A 4,905-nucleotide genomic window follows, 5' to 3' on the forward strand; every position below is an offset into this window, starting at 1 on the left:
CTGTTTCCCAATTAGCCAAAGCATCGGGCAATCCTATTGGATGCCTAGCACTTAGGCGGAAAAGAGAGGAGACACACGGCGGAGGAAGCTGCTGGAGGAGTGGACACCAGAGCCGCTGCCCGCAGCCCGCTGCTGGAGGACATCACAGCCCGCCACCTAGATCGGGTAAGTGCCGGATTGCCGACCTCCAGATTGGGTTGGAGGTAGTACCACGCTGCCAGCTACCTGGGGGGTGGTAGTGTCATGCCGCCAGCTGCCGGGGAGGTGGTTGTTTGCCATCCCCCCAAAAGAAAAACCCACCAGCCGCCACTGTAACCAGGGGAAGATATTGGAACAAAAAAAAATGCAGACAGCACATCCAAATTTTAACAAATTGCAATATATTACTATTTAGTTCTTGGGATTAGATAACATTTTAATTACATGAAATCAGGTCACATGTGGAGGTGGCAGAATTGTGATCCAGCTGGTCTCTATTCCATTGCACAGTGCTTTTCCAGCCACTGGATCCTGGATGAGCTAGATCCGATAATCCCGTAGGAGACTGCTTCTCCTGCACGCCATCACTCTCGGTTTTCCAGAATTGCAATAGCATTTGCTTTATCACAGGAAGGTTCTGAAATTATGGGCTGTACTCTATTACAGCAGGAATATTGCATCATACTAGTAACAAGACATCAAATTTGGAGCATGACATCATTGGGGTAAAATGGCATCACTTTGACAACATAATGCCAAGGCCAAGCTTGTTGGTACAATTATAATGCGTTGTGGATCCTTCATCGTAATGAGGGAAGGGGAGATGAAATAAATATTTGTGTGTGTAACAACGTTACGCGTTAAGTAGAAACCACGGCTTGTCTGAGTTAATTGATTGTAGCTACAAGCCCAGCATCTCTGAAATAAATGTAATTTCCCCGGCTGCCTGTAAAAATTAATCAATATATCCCAAGAGATTACTTCCTTGCTAAATTGCTTCAAAGAAATTAGACCAACCATTGTGTACAAATGGAGCTGCTTTCACCCTCTGCAATTTCACTGCGATTATTTTTTTCACCTTTTTTATTTAATTTTTCATTCCATTTGATGTAATTGTAATTGAAGCCCGTAAGTACATATTTGGCCCTGCTGATTTTATTTAGATGCTTATTTAATTAGGACGCTATAAACATAGAGAATAACTTAGTGATGATAATGATGCATGAGCAGCCTGTGTGTCTTCAGTTTTTTTTCTATACGTTGCCTAGGAATGTTTATGATGAAACCGGATCATGTTTGGTATTGATGGTTGTGGTCACTATGCATATTAACTAGGCTGGAGTTGCCATGATCTCACATTAAGCAGTCACCAACTCACAACACCGTATTTATTGTTCATTATATAAAGTCAGAAAGAGCGTTCACTTTATATTCTAGTGCTGCCAGAATCATCAGATTCTTTTAGAGTGCTTCTGAGCAGGACTGCTGCATAATTCTGTAATTTGCAATGTCCTTGTTAAGAACCACAGAGGGCGTTATTCAGTAGCCTAAGAACACTCAACCTTTTTTTTTTTTTTTTCTGGGATATTTATAATTTAAGGATACTAGGACTCGTTCACACCAGCAGCATTAGACTGTCTTACCCAATGTAGTCAAAATACAAGGGCAAGGCAAATAACCATTTCCTAAGATTTCCATTCTGTGCTATGTTGTTGTGCACTCCAAAAAAAAATTGGGAGGTTGCATTTCTGCACAGGACATGGTACTGTATGCCAGTGCTATGGTGTGAATGGGCCTTTAATGGATTTGGTAAATATTCCATAATGAAAAACAGAACCATTCAATGTATAGACTGCACCCCAAGTGGCTTTATTGCAAGTGTTAATGTTTGGGTGAAGTGTACCTCTCTAAAGGGTAAGTCCATAATAGCTTTATTCCCATTTGGCATGGAGGCTAGGCTTCTTATATTTATCAAGGGCACTGGTGCTGATGTCACTACCCTTGCGTGGGCAGTTCTGATCTGCCCTTGTGTCTTTATAAGAGCCCAGTTCTGCCCACCTGCTCATGTGTCTTGCTGAGTATCCAGTTTTAGCCAACTGCAATTGTTCCTTCCTGAGTGCCCAGTTCTGCCCACATGCCCCTGTGTCTTGGAGTGGCTAGTTCTACCTACTTGTGTCTCCAAGTGCATCAAGTTCTTACCCACCTATTTGTGTCTTCCTGAGTGCCCAGTTTTGCACACTTGCCCTTGTGCCTTCGTGAGTGCCCATTTCTGTCCATGTGCCTTCCTGAGTGCCCAGTTCTGCCTACCTGCCCCCGTGTCTTCGCAGTGCCTAGTTATTCCCATCTGCCCTGTGTCTTGAAGTGGCTAGTTCGGCCTACTTTCTCCTGTGTCTCCAAGTGCACCCAGTTCTTACCACCTCTTTGTGTCTTCCTGAGTGGCCAGTTTTGCACACTTGCCCATTTCTGTCCACATGCCTATGTGCCTTCCTGAGTGCCCAGTTCTGCCTACCTGCCCCCGTGTCTTCGCAGTGCCTAGTTATTCCCATCTGCCCTGTGTCTTGAAGTGGCTAGTTCGGCCTACTTTCTCCTGTGTCTCCAAGTGCACCCAGTTCTTACCACCTCTTTGTGTCTTCCTGAGTGGCCAGTTTTGCACACTTGCCCATTTCTGTCCACATGCCTATGTGCCTTCCTGAGTGCCCAGTTCTGCCTACCTGCCCCCGTGTCTTCGCAGTGCCTAGTTATTCCCATCTGCCCTGTGTCTTGAAGTGGCTAGTTCTGCCTACTTTCTCCCGTGTCTCCAAGTGCACCCAGTTCTTACCACCTCTTTGTGTCTTCCTGAGTGGCCAGTTTTGCACACTTGTCCTTGTGCCTTCATGAGTGCCCATTTCTGTCCACATGCCTATGTGTCTTCCTCAGTGCCCAGTTATGCCTACCTGCTCCTGTGTCTTCCCAGTGCCTAATTATTCCCATTTGCCCTGCCTCTTGGAGTGGTCAGTTCTGTCAACATGCTCCAGTGTCTCCTAGTGTGCTCAGTTCTTCCCACCTGTCATCGTGCCTTCCTGAGTGCCCAGTTCTTCCCACCTGCCCCTATATTGAAGTGACCAGTTCTGCTGACCTGCCCCTGTGTCTTCCAGAGTGCCCAGTCCTGCCCAGCTGCCCCTATATTGGAGTGGCCAGTTCTGCCGACCTGCCCCTATGTATTCCAGAGTGTCCAGTTCTGCCCATCTGCTCCTACGCGTTCCTGTCTGATTACTTTCTTTTTTTTCCAACAGATCCAATGGAAACCGAAACTTAGTTCAACTTTTCATAGATATGACCTGTTTGAAACATGCATGGATACATTTATTTGAATACCCGTATATAGTTTCTCAAAAATACATATACTGTGCGTACAGTCCTTTCAGAAAAAGAAAGCTGAACTGATGGTAGAGGGATGAAGCTGATGGTGGAGTTATGGGGAATGGGAAACGATGGTGAAAGAGTGATGGGAGATAGGAACTGACGGTAGTGGAGAGTGGGGAGCTAATGGTGGTGGCGGGATGGGAGCTGCTGGAGAATAGGAACTGATGCTGCAAGGATGGTTGGGAATGGGAGCTGATGCTGCAGGCTTGGAGGAGGGTGGCAGCTGATGGTGCAGAAGTGGTAGCGGATGGGAGCTGATGGTGGAGGGCTGGTTGGGTATGGGAGATAATGGTGCATGAGTGATGGAGGATGGGAACTAGACATGTGCATTCGTTTTCGTTAGAATGCATTTTCGTCCGAAAGTGCAAGTAACGAAAACCGAATAATCCGACATAAAAAATGCTTTATTTTCGTTTTCGTTGCGGTAAAAATTAGATATAGAGAGTTTCGACATTATAGGGAAAAGATTCGACATTACAGAGAATAGATTTCGATTAATGAGAAAATAGATTCGACATTATAGAGAATAGATTCGACATTATTACTAGTCATATAACATTAGAATTCTTGTAGGCGGAATATTCGAACGGAAATTTACGATTCGACGTAAAGATTCGACGTTCCGTCTAATATTCTTTTGACCATTCGACAGAAACCAAAAAGATTCGACGTTCCGGCGAATATTCTTTTGACCATTTGACAGAAACCAAGTATTATTGGATTTTCGGACGAAAGCTATTCCCCAACGAAAAACGAAATAAATCAAAATTATTTTCGGGAGTAACTAAATTTATTTTCCAAACGAAAAAACGAAACAAAATATTCCAGTCTGCACATGTCTAATGGGAACTGTTGACGACTGGTGGGGGATGAGTGCTGGCTTAAATGAAAAAAGGGGTAGGCAAGTTTCTTTCCTTTTCCTCCAAAACGGCAAATGTTCTATAAACCATTTTGTGATCAAACACAGAATATATAATTTTCAGTGTTAATGCTCTCTGTGGTTCTGAGATTGCAGGTCATTTGACACTTATGCCGCGTACAGACGGTCGTTTTTTGCGATGGAAAAAAAACGACGTTTTTGAAACTTCATTTTCAAAAACGACGTAGCATACAGACCATCGTTTTTTCACAATGCTCTAGCAAAGCGAGGTTACGTTTCACCACTTTTTTCCATTGAAGCTCACTTCATAACTAACTTCTGGGCATGCGCGGGTTTAAAAACGTCGTTTTATACGTCGTTTTTTGCTACACACGGTCAATTTCTGTGAAACAAAAACAACGTTTTAAAAAACGACACAAAAAATTCGAGCATGTTCGAATTTTTTTTTGGTCGTTTTTTTGAAGACATAAAACGACGTTTTGCCCACACACGATCATTTTAAATGCCGTTTTTTTCATCACAAAAAACGGCCGTCTGTACGCGGCATAAGTGTAACAACACTTACTATGACAATTGATGAACAACGCAGGAGGGAGAAAATGTCACTGCTCACAATTCTTAGGACAGATGAAGGTGACAATAGC

This window comes from Rana temporaria, chromosome 8 (assembly GCF_905171775.1).
Source record: "Rana temporaria chromosome 8, aRanTem1.1, whole genome shotgun sequence".
Lineage (NCBI taxonomy): Eukaryota > Metazoa > Chordata > Amphibia > Anura > Ranidae > Rana > Rana temporaria.